This window comes from Cynocephalus volans, chromosome 2, assembly GCF_027409185.1.
Source record: "Cynocephalus volans isolate mCynVol1 chromosome 2, mCynVol1.pri, whole genome shotgun sequence".
In the NCBI taxonomy this organism is placed as follows: Eukaryota; Metazoa; Chordata; class Mammalia; order Dermoptera; family Cynocephalidae; genus Cynocephalus; species Cynocephalus volans.
The window spans coordinates 92,378,900-92,391,321 of record NC_084461.1 but is presented as its reverse complement, the minus strand read 5'-3'; positions in this window follow the sequence as shown (position 1 = coordinate 92,391,321).

Below are 12,422 nucleotides of genomic sequence, written 5' to 3'. Positions count from 1 at the left end.
TTATTTTAAATCTCCTTGATGTTGGGAATTTAGCTGCTCTCTGTCATTGTTTACAAATTCTTACTTCCTTGCCAGACATTTTCAATATAAATACCCAGTAGAGTACATCTGATTCGTTCAGGTTGTCATCATCCAATTCAGAGTGATCCTATTGAACAAAACATCAGTATCCCATTACACTAATGAATGGGTTGGCATGAGTTTGTTTGTTTTCCCCATTTAGTTTACTTACACATGGAAATGGAAAACATGATACAAAGCATAGTAAACTTTCTGAAAAAAATCTTTCAAAAGAGGGATTGAGTGAGGCAAGTAGTCTGAAATTTCCCAGGCAAAGTTACTTTAATTGGCAGGCACCTTCTACTGCTTCTATAAATGAATCTTGCTTACGGTTGCCCAGAATGAACCCTTTCAGACTTCACAGGCAAGTCTGAATAACAAAAAAATAACACTGAGGATGTAAAATTTATCACAATTTAAAGCATTAAAAAAAATGAAATAATAAGTGGTGTTCACATATTGGACCACAGTTGTTTATATTGTGTATTAAAAGCAGGCAACCATGACCAGAATTGATTAATCCCCTTTTTGCCTATTGATGAGCTTTTGAACTGGTCAATATATTGAATACCAAATTTACTTTATGATTTGAAATTTATGTATGGTTCAGCCACATCCAAATTTGGCATTGAGGTCAAAATAGCAGCAAGGTAATGTGTAAATCTCCTCAAAGTAAGAGAAAATACATAGTAAGAAAACCATATCTAACTTGGGAAACACAGGAGGGAGAGAATATTTCTGACATCTTCATAAAAGCAGAAGTTAGTTCTAACAGAAGTTATGTGTTAAGCCTTTTCTAGTTAGACTTAGCAAATAAGAAAACAACTTTAATGAATTATCTTACTGTCCTTTCACAAACCAATCAATAACAATTCCTTCCCTCTAAAGATAAAGTTGATCTAATTAGACTGCTTTTACTTACAAACCTTTCTGGTAAATAAAGTTAACTTGCTATTTCACCTGGTTCACCTTCGGAATTATTATAGTGTTATAATGGGATCGTTATTGAAAATCTTAAAACAAATTATGTATAGACACATGATCTTTTTGCTTGAGTTTTCTTCTTTATTGGGAGTTACAAAATCATAAACATAGTTCATTCTCTGTCACACTATGTAAACTTGAGAAAGAACATGCAATTATGTGTTCTCAGCACATTTAACTTTAAACATTAAATGCAAATGATATTTTTCACACAAGGAAACCGTATGTATGAATGTATTACTGTATGAATTACTTAATATCCTATGCAATGTTTTATATGCATATAAGAAATGTCAGAAATTACTATCAATGCAATCTCACTTTTGTAGCCAAAAGGAAAGACAAATACTTAAAATGGAAATATACATGTTAGTTGATAGTTCTAATATCAGTGCATTTTTTAAAACCTTTGGTATGTTGTTTGGATTCACCAGCAATACCAGTTAAAAGTTAGTCTGGGACTTTGACATTAGTATGTAAGGTATTTCAGCTCCTACTGGCTTTATTATGCTTTGTTTAATGTCTGTTACACATGTGCACAGCTTGGTGGTAAGTCTAGGATTTATGTCTATTAATATGTAATATTAAGGAATGACTTTTTCTGTGATTTATTCCATACTTTCTGCAACCATTTCTCTAGTTTTTCTGTTTAGAGAGATGTTATTTTCTGTGTATTTCCACGTGTCTGTGCTCAGGTTCTAAAGATCACCATATTTCTTGGATATTTGTGCTCTCTCTTCATCTTTAAAGTTAGCAAAGAGGAGTGGAGTACTTTTCATGTCTTATTATTCTGACCTACTCTTCTCTCTCCATCTTCACCTTTAAAACTTATGTGGTTAAATAGGGTCAATCCTGATAATTCACATTCCAGGGATTAAGTAAACATCTTTGGAAAATTGAAATCTTTGGGGAAATAAAAGGCCTAAAAATTCATATTAAAAAAAATTGCAAATTTACAAAGTTTAAGTTTAAATGCTATTTCTATGTTGATTTAGCAGTGCATGTTTGAATGAATGTATCTTGTTGAATGAGCAGTTATATATAAGAGTATCAGACATATTTTTAATTAAGATTTTTGGTCATTGTCCTGCAGGGAATGCTAATAAGGCATATTGCATACATTGAGACTGATGCTTATTTGTGCATCAACCCTGTTAATAATAGTATCTAATTAAGACATTCATTAAAAGTCTATAATGTTAAACTTAATGGAAAAAAATCCAATAGAACTCCATTAGCTTTTCCTTGTTACCTTGAAATTACACAAGTTTAACAAATGCCTTAATTAGTTGGTAAAGAAAAGGAATATTATACGATTTAATTTTGGATTACTTAATGTAGGGAAAAGTATTTTCTAGTGCTAAATGTTTTATTTTAGTGATATAAAATATAGAGATATTGAAGAATATTAATGATTAATGTCTTCGTATGTTGGTAAAACAGGTTTCTGTGGAGGATAAAGAAATGTAATGTATAAATAAAATTCTAGAGAGACCTTAATAAAGTCTCTATAGTAGTTCTTGCATAGTAAAATTCTCATTATTTTGCTTCCTCCCCACCTGGAAGTTCAAGTTGATAATAGGAATTTGCTGAGTTTTCAAAGACTGTTGTCATCATATCTTATAAGAATAAAGATGAAAGAACAAAGCAAAAGTTTCCCTGACATAGAAGACTTCTGTTTCTTATTCACTGGGTACAATCATGATGCTTTCAGTCCCAGTTGCAGCTGTGGTTGCATTTTTTTTTTCTCTTAATTTTAATCCTTTCTCTGGCTTTTCCTCATAAGGGGTATTTTTACTAATAGAATTTTCTTATTAATAATAACATTAATAGCACTATCACCTGCAAATAGCACATAATAAAAGACCTGACACAGTTCTACAATTAAAACTCAAATAAGTTGGAAAAGGGTGCTTCAATGGAACTGACTTTTAAATGCTTATTGAAGGTCATAATTCTCTTTCTCAGTAAGTTCTGAATTCAAAATAATTAGTCAAAACTATGGAGTTTAAGCACTTGCCTTTTCCTTTTGGATTCAGATACTATAAAAAGCCTTAGAGAAAGTATTCCCTGAAATATCTATTCATAACTTACATAATTCCCATAATCTAATGCCATTTTGGATATTAATGAGTTACAGGTTGTATTCCTGGGTTGTCTTGAGAAGTTTGACTAGCTTATTATAAAAGGAATATAGTACTTTCCTTTTAAGTTAGTGCCAGAAATTTATCTCAGGTAAGGTTTCCTAGAAGTGTTACTGGACAGCAATTCTAGATTCTTGGTTAAACTGTGAAGAAAAATCTTTCATGGACCCAGAGGAGTCCGCATCAAAGCGAGCCCTCATACGAGGAAAGGAAAGGAAACACTCAAACTATAGGACTTTATTGCAAAGTGAAAATACAGGAAAGTGTGCAGGAGTCTTCATGGGGGAGAAGTGTGCCATGGATTCTTAGGGGGAGGGTTTATATTGTGTTCTGGGATGGGGTGTTTCTCCTAACTAAGGGGAGGAATATTCGGCTGTAGGGAACGATCTAGGGTAGTTAAGTCCTAACAGGCTGGTACAAGGTTGCATCAGCTTCCTGTCATATGTCCCCGAGTTTCTGAAGATTTGGTCGTGTGCAGTAGGTTCACTTTTCCCTTAATTTTGCCCTTTTTGGTCTAGCCTGATCTTTTGTTCCTCCTAATGCACAGACACTGCAGTTTTTCTAGTTTTAAGCCTCTGTTCAGAAATCTCAATGTTCTAGGTGTAGCATCCTGATTGATAGGATGGTTAAGCTGTTGTCAGCTCATTAGCTCATTAACTGCAAAACAAGGAGGTCGCTAGTGCTAACCCAATTTAAATATTTATGAACGGCCTCCCTGAGGCATGTCCTTATTCTATCCTGCCTCAGAAGTAGATCCTGAAATGGGAATTCTCTGTCAAGTAATGTGCTGGGTTAGTCTTCTCAGTAGAAGGAGATTGACAGAAGGAGAGTAGAGGAAGCCAAAAAAGAAAGTAAGCACGCTCTTTCAGCTGGAGACTGGCTTCAGTTTGATCACACTGAGGAACTCTCAAGTGTGAGTTGCACCACAGAGGTCAGACTGCCTTGAGACAAGGAGTGAACTTTTTATACCCTTGCATGGGTGAGTCATTGCAGTGCTCAGGGCTGCCTCATAGCAGGACGAGGTAGTTATGAAGCATCAGAGATGTTACTCTCACTTGCACAAAGGAAATTGATTGGGAAAGGGGGTAACTGAGTTTTCAGTTAACCCTAAACTCGAAAGGCTTATCTGAGTACTCATTACTTTGAATAGTAATTCCCCTTTACTTACTCAAATGTTCTTTTTGTCCTTGGCTTTACTCAGACTTGCTGAATTACTTAGAATCGTGTTTGAGTGGTTTTTAACTGAAAGTAGTTAATTTAAAAACTATTTTACATGCATACTATTTTTCCTTTTAATCAAATTAAAAATATGATATAGTCTCAGATTAAATTATTTTATGATTTTTATATCCGGAATTCCCAATTCAGAATTTATTCAGTAAAGGTGAACTAAGACTGAACCACAGTATTTGACTAAACTATCAGAACTTTCTCACAGTCTAGAAAAAACTACACTGCCAAGCACATTGTTTATAGCTGTTCCATTATATTAAAATTTTACTAAGACACAAGACAAATAGTACAAATGTAGAAGAGTGAAAACAAACATGGAAAATAAATGTATGACAACACATTATTTTCTCCAAGGTAATGAAGTATTTTACATAAAATAGCTGATTATACTCTAGAATATTTTCTTTCTTTTTTAGATACATATATGATGTTGTTCCTAGTTCATCACAATTTTTGGAAAAGATTTCTACAGGAAGGTTTATGGAATAAACGCCAACCCCTGCTGCTGCAATTTTTCCTGAGTTTGAAGTTGAAATTCATTATCTTTAATGTATCTTTTATTTTGCAGGGATACTCAAGCCTGTGAAAGCAACACTTATTTCTGTCTTTCACCTCAGGGATATGATATTGATGTTGATTTACTATCTGGGTGGGCAGTTGTGTGTCCAGGGTTACTCAAGCCTGTAAAAGCATCACTTATCTCTGTCATTCACCTCAGGAATATGATAGTGCTGTCGATTTACTACGTGGGTGGGCATTTGTGTGTCTGGGTGGGCATTTTCAGCATGTATAAGGAAATATATATATGATGTAATTCAGAAGCAAACAAACTGATTTAAACTGATGCCAATTGAAACAAGCAAACGATAACTACAAAGGTCCTATACAGAAACAAGCAATGGCTTAAAGATAATGGTAGTTAATGAACAGTTCATGGAGGATGTGGAAATTGACAATGGTGTTGCAAGAATTGTAGAACCTAGACAGAGAGGCATGGGAGGGCTTTAAAATATGAGGATGAAATGGTATTAGTGTATAAGAGCAGGGATGTGAAGTGCATGTGTTAAAAACGATACATCAGATAGGCCAGAATTGAGTGACATTGTACACAAAGAAAGAAAATGGGGTTCTAGGGTAGGAAGAGGAGTGTCAAGGGCCTTGCATGAAAGGCCAAAGGAATTGTTCTCATTTAGAAAGCAAAGACATTTAGGAGACATTTAAAATATGTAATGATATGAACAGAGCTGGATTTGTAAAGATGAACATGGCCACAGTATACATGGTGTTGGGAAAATAGAATAGTTTGGTCAGGGCCCTTGCCTGAGGTCCCATTGGGTATGGTTTAGCACATCCTTTGTAAGCAAATTGTGTGTGTGTGTGTGTGTGTGTGTGTGTGTGTGGAGTTGTGCGCACATGCACCAATGTATCTTTTTAGTTTTGTCACTATTCTTGTGTTCTTCTGCAGAGAGAGAGAGAGAGAGAGAGGGGTTTTAGTGAAGCAGGCAGGTAGGCGTTGGCCTTGGGTGGGTGTTAGCCTCGGGCGTCTGCCCAGCACAGCCATGCTTTCCAACTTATGGCTCCAGGGACCTTTTGACCAGTTACCTAGCTCATAAACCTGCATGTAAGGGATCTGGTGACCCAGCCTGGCATATGAAGAGTTTGTGGCCCAGTCTGTGAATGGGCTTGAGGGGTCTGTGAGCCCCAGACCCAGCCCTAGTCCAACAGTTGGCCCAGTTGGCAGGATTACAGGCAGGTAAAAGAGCCCGACAACTGGCGTGGTCACCTAGCTTTACAATGGGCATCATGAACAGGATTAAGAGCTAGACAATAGGTGCTTGTGAGCAGGATTCCAGGCCTCAGCTGAGCCAGACACATGGTGTCTTTCTTTTTTTGTGCTGCCGTAACAGAAGACCTGAGACTAGGTCATTTGTAATGAACAGAAATTTATGGGCTCACAGTTTTCTGGAAGTTGGGAAGTCCAAGATCGAGATGCCACAAAGGATGAAGACCTTTTACTGTGTCATCCCATGGCAGAAGGGAAAACAGAAGGCAAGAGAGAGAGTAAAAGAGGACTAAACTTCCCCTGTTATAACAAATCCATTAGCACGATAATGGCACTCAGCCCTCATGGCCTAATGATCTCTTACTGGGCTCCACCTCCCAGTGCTGTTGTATTGGGGAATAAACTTCCAACAAAAGCTTTTTTGGGGGACCCATTGTAACCATAGCACATGGTAAAGAAAAGATTTGGAGAGGCCAGTGAAGCTACTAGTTGAATGTAGCCCTGAAGTAGAGTGGCAGCCCTGGAATGTAAAGCAGAAATGTATATGAGAAACAAAAAGTAACAAAAATCTGTATGCAGAGAATAGAAGGAGATGAAATGTATTGGAGGCTATGAGATTGTGTGAATACTGGAAACACAGATAAGAAGAGTGAACTCAGAAGAAATTGTTTTTCTGAATGTCGTCAGTTAGTTTTGGATATTCTGTGTTGTATGTGCTAGACAAAAATCAGGTTTTCAGAGATGTTGATGTCAGCCAAGGGAAAAGGTAGGAAGCAGAGGACGGCAATGGGACCAGGGTTGTATAGAAATAAGAGTTTCACCAACAGGGAAAAATAAGAGAGCCAAAAGAATCTTTTAATAAGAATAGAGTCTTAATATTAAGTCATAAAAATACTCTTATTTAGGGATGGGAAATAGGTGTTTTTAAAGCATCAAGAAAAGAATCAGTTGAAGAAGCAAGAGTATAATCAGTCATAATTTAAACAATGTTTTTCTTTTCAGAAAACTGTCATATTATCCTTAAATATTAGAGCTTTCTAGGAAATTTGCACACAATGTATTCTAAAAGTTTAACATTGACAAATTTTATGAATTTAGATACATCTCAGCCAAAATATATTATTTCAGTTCTCTTTTGTATGCTTTATATACCAATAATTGGTACATTTATATACATTGTTGGATCATGTAGTTAGATGCAACCTACTGGAAAAACCGTGTTTCACTCAAGCCAGTTATTAAGCCATTAACTTACACTGAACACCTATTATGTAATGAAGAATAAAAAGATTAATTAAATGGTTCTTATGTTAAAGTGAGTTTACAATATAGTAGTGAAGATATGTAAAAAAAAAAAATGCAAATTATAAAAAAAACTGTCATGAATGTCCAAGTAAAACAAACATATTCATTGACACAAAGACTTACTGTGAAGAGCATGCAAATGAACATATCTGAAACAAATTTGGAAGTTTAAATCAGAATGTCATTGTAAAATATTGTGTGTCTTTTGGACTCTGTACTTATATTCTATTATCCAGCCTACCATTATGTTTTATCAGATTTATATAATTTCTCAAAATCATGAATTGAGATGACAAAGAGCTTTTAAAATGAACTAAATTTTGTACATTATCAAAAACTTAGTATATTGTGTTTTTACAGAAGCAAGCACTTTCTGCCCTCTGACACCCTAAAAAATTAGTAAAGATTTAACTTTATAATTGGTATTCAAAAAAATTGCAGATGTTCTCAGCACATTGCATACAGATTTCTTTCTATTACAGCTCCAAAACAGATTTCAGTGACAGGCTGAAATCTCTTCCTCCAAGGAAATAAAGAAGAAAGGGTATACATATGTGCTGCATGCATATATTTCTGCTGCTTTTTAGACTGACACCAAAAATGTGCATATATGCTATCAGTAGAATTTCTGTTCCCTATTTCAAAATAATTATAAAGTGATTTAGATTATTGCTGCAATAACAAATATTGGATGATCCAGATATTTAGGGCATATATATTTTTATTTTATACTTTTTCATTCCATATTTTATTGAGATCATATAATCAAAGAATTACTACAGACGGGTGCCAGAAAACTGAAAATAGAACTTCATAAAAAGTCAAAACAGAAAGCACAGCAACTATTTGGCAGCATCATGGAGAATGTAGAATAAAGAGGCTTCGGTCAAAATTAAATTGTCTTGATTCTATGTGTCCTTGTATTTATGTCTCATTTTTGTCATGTAAATGAGATTGTGAGCACTAAGGACAAAGATGATTTCTTTGCACCCATGTATAATGTGCTATGTACAGAGTTTTCAATTAGTGTATTCTAAATTGAATTAATAATATTTAATTGTAAAAGTCAAAGTAAAGGACAAAAACGGGCAACTTACAAAGAAGTTGGGTCTCTAAAATCTCATACCTCAATGCATGTTTCTTATCAAGATAGCATAAATTGAGTTCATTCACTCTTTTATTTCAACAATTATTTACTGACTACATACTTAGTCACTTTGCTAAATAGCTAATAAACAATTGAAAAGATATCATCCCTGCTCTTAAAACTGCTCTTTTGCAATTTAGATCAGATGAAAATATGTCAACAATACAATCAACACAGCCTATCATAGTTTAATAAATGTATGCAGGGGCTCTTTCTACTGAGGCACATACAGAAAGCTCTACTGAAGAGTCAATGTTAATGTGACTCTCGGAACCTTTGGAATATCATAGGTAGCCCTAGACCGGAAGAGACTGAGAAAGAGCACACCAAAGAAAAGAGCACATGCAATGTCAAGAGAGACTATGACATTCTTGGAAAAAGTAATTTGTTGTGATTAAGCAGAGGAAAAATTGGCAGAAGCTTAGGTCAGATAGAAGATTGAGAACTTTTATGCCCTAAAGGAATATGATACCAGGTAATCAATGTCCCTAGGAAGAAAAGATTGAAAACAGAGAGAGTAGTTAAAAGGCTTTTATAATAGGCCAGGTCTGAAAAGGTGAGAACATGAACTAAGGCAATAACAGTGAGGTAAAAAGAAATATTTCCCAGTTTTTGAAATAAATAAGGGCAATTGGCTGTTAAAGGTTGAGATGAAATCTAAAAAAATTCTTTCCTTTCTGGGTTAAGTGGCTGGTTGGCTGGATGACAGTGTTTGATGCCAGCATATAAAGTTCTATTTAGCCCATAGTATTGCCAAAGTATTGATCTTTTATGTCCACATTCTGGTGTCCATGCTAACATTGGTGATAGGGCCAAGGAAAAATTTTCTTGAGTTTCCATGTTTCTGTCTCAGTACTTAGGACAGCATAATAAAACCATAGTGGTAGAATAGAGGGGGAGAGGGACACAGCTATCTTTGCTTCTTTTAGTTCTCTGGCAGGAAAACATCTGCGCTAAAGCGCATTTATGTCTAGACTGCCCCTATTGTCATCCTTTATGTGTCATTGAAAGACAACTACAGAAACTGTTTTGTAACTTTTGATTATGTTTCTAGGTTAAGCTATATTATGTATATAACAAAGTTCTGTTCTACATAAGAGCATCTTCAAAACTTTGAAATTAATGCAAGTTCTCCCAGAGAGAGTGAACTTTATAATCAGTGGCTACAGGAGATAAGCTAACCCTAAATTTCTGGCTTCTCTGGATGCATTAAGTAAAAGTAGGTGAAACTACAGAATGTATAATACAGATTGAGAGGGAAGTATGAAAATAGAACATGCCAATATATTTCTTTTCAACCCCCCTTTTACTTCTTTGTCACTTATATTCTCATTTTCTGTAGCCATTTCTGTTTTTTTTCTGATAAGCCCTGTGTTTAAGACATATTTTAGCAGAAGCACATCATATAACCAGCGAGATAGTATGAAATGCATATGTGTATTTATGAGATCCGCATTTTATCACCAGATACCAAGTTGAACTTTATGTAAAAATTAGAAAGTGTTCCAATCAAACCATTCCTAGCAAGCCCAACCCTTTTGGATATTAAATGAACAGAAAGAGCACATAAGTAACAGATTGTGTTTTCAGCAAGGAAGAAAAAAGAGCTTCCATGATTCTTAGTCTATGGGTATTTCCAGGCAATGGCACACAATGGTAAATTAAGAGAGATGTAATGGATATTCAGCTTACTGCATGAACTATGTTATTGGCTGAGTTCAATATGGTCAGTGGAAACAAAACAAAATAAAACAACAGAAGCAATAATAAACAGGCATATGATCTGCTTAGACATTCTTAATCATGAAGGCAATTGTCGATCTTTTCCTACATAATTCATATTTTATCCCTAATTACCTCATACTGTATCTGTAGCACAGATTCCACCCCAATTTCTTCCCAGTTTTTTACCAAGATAGGGCTAACTAGTCTATGTGTTGTTCTACCTCTAATTATTATTTACTATATTTTTATGATGCTAAGATAGAAGCCACATTCCCAGGGTACAGAGTTGGTGTGTACATGGACGAGACTCAGGCATTCTGTTATATTTGGTCAAACTCACTATTCCAATAAGATAGATTTTCTTCTCTGAATTCTTTCATGATCAGTAATGTTCCCTCAACAGAAAAAAAGTAACACAAATTATTTTCGTGGGCTAAATAGTTTCACAGATTTGTTCATACTACTCCCAAACAGAAAGTTTTTTTTCTGAAACTATTCCAATTTTTTTCAGTAGAAGAGAATCTAAATTTTGGCTCACTCTAGTAATTTTAGTTTGATCCTGCAATTTGAGCAGTCTTTTAAAGTAATTCTTTTTAGATTGTTGTCCAGTCTTTGAAAACTCCTCTCATTTTCTCCTTTTTTAGGAATTTGGGCACTCCCTTGGGCTCTATTAACCAACAGGAAAAAAAAAAAAAAGAAAAAAAAACCTCTGATTTGTCCTCGATATTCTTAAACTGCCCTCAGCCGTAGCGTCCATTGTGAAGTCTGTTTCCTTATAATTAGGTCAAAATTAGCTTCTGCAGCTTGAAGTAGACGGAATTCATGGTCTGAACTCTCTCTGCTTTATCCAGTCATATATTCTTCTGCGAAGGCTTTGGCCTGAATTTGCTTGTGCTTCTGACATTGCTGGTGTGAACTTTTTAAAGTATTAACTTAGATCCACATTGTCTGCTCTGCAACTTTCCATTATATCACCACTTTGCACTTTACAGTGAAATTCCTTTCTGGCAAGTTATCTGGGTGGATAGCTTTTCTCAGCTAAATACCACACCCACCAAGGGACAAGCAGGAGCTTCCTGATGTCTTCCATGACACCTGTGAACTAGGGGGGGAAATCTTCAGCACCTTCTAGGCCTCTGCATGATATACTAACTATTTTTCTTATTTACCCACCGTTCAGGCTGGACTGGAGAAGACTGAAGAGATCTCTTTCAAGAGTTCCAAACATAACCTAAATTCAGGCAAAAGACCCCATGTTTGGAGGTTTTCTTAAAGTAACCTAACACACCTTCATCACATTGCATCAAAGACCAAAGATCAGAGATCTCTGCCTCACGTGCCTTCCCTCTCCCTTCTCTCTCTTATTTAATCCCCCTCACTGAAAGGGAAATAACTATTTGCTCTCTCCTCCATTTTTAATTGGTATTATTCTACTTTATATCCTCTCCCGTTGGAGCTGAGGCCCCCATGGCTTATACCATAGGCACAAACACTATCTTTTCTACATTCAGTCTGAAACTTATTCTGAGTCACTCAGTGTTGATAATTGATATGATGAAGAAATTCAGAAATCATTTCTCTCTATAAAAGCATGGTTTGTAAGTGCCTGATGGTACTGTAAAGTAGGATTTTACTTTCTTTTTGTTGACTGTCTGGTATAGGGATCCAAACCCGTGACCTTGGTGTTATAAGGTGATGGAGTTTGGATGTGTTGTCCCCTCCAAAACTCATGTGGAAATTTGATCTCCAATGTGGCAGTGTTGGAAACTGAGTCATGGGGCGGATACCTCATGAATGGATTAATGTTCTCCCTGGGGGAGGGGGGATTAATGAGTGAGTTCTCGCTCTATTAGTTCCCGTGAGAGCTTGTTGTTTAAAACTACCCTGGCACCTTCTCTCTCTCTTTCTCTTGCTTCCTCTTTCTTGCTTCCTCTTGCCATGTGATCTGCTTGTACCTGCCAGCTGCCTGCCACTTTCTGCCATGAGTAGAAGAAGCCTGAGGCCCGTGGCAGCCGCAGCTGTCCCAGAATCATAAGCCAAA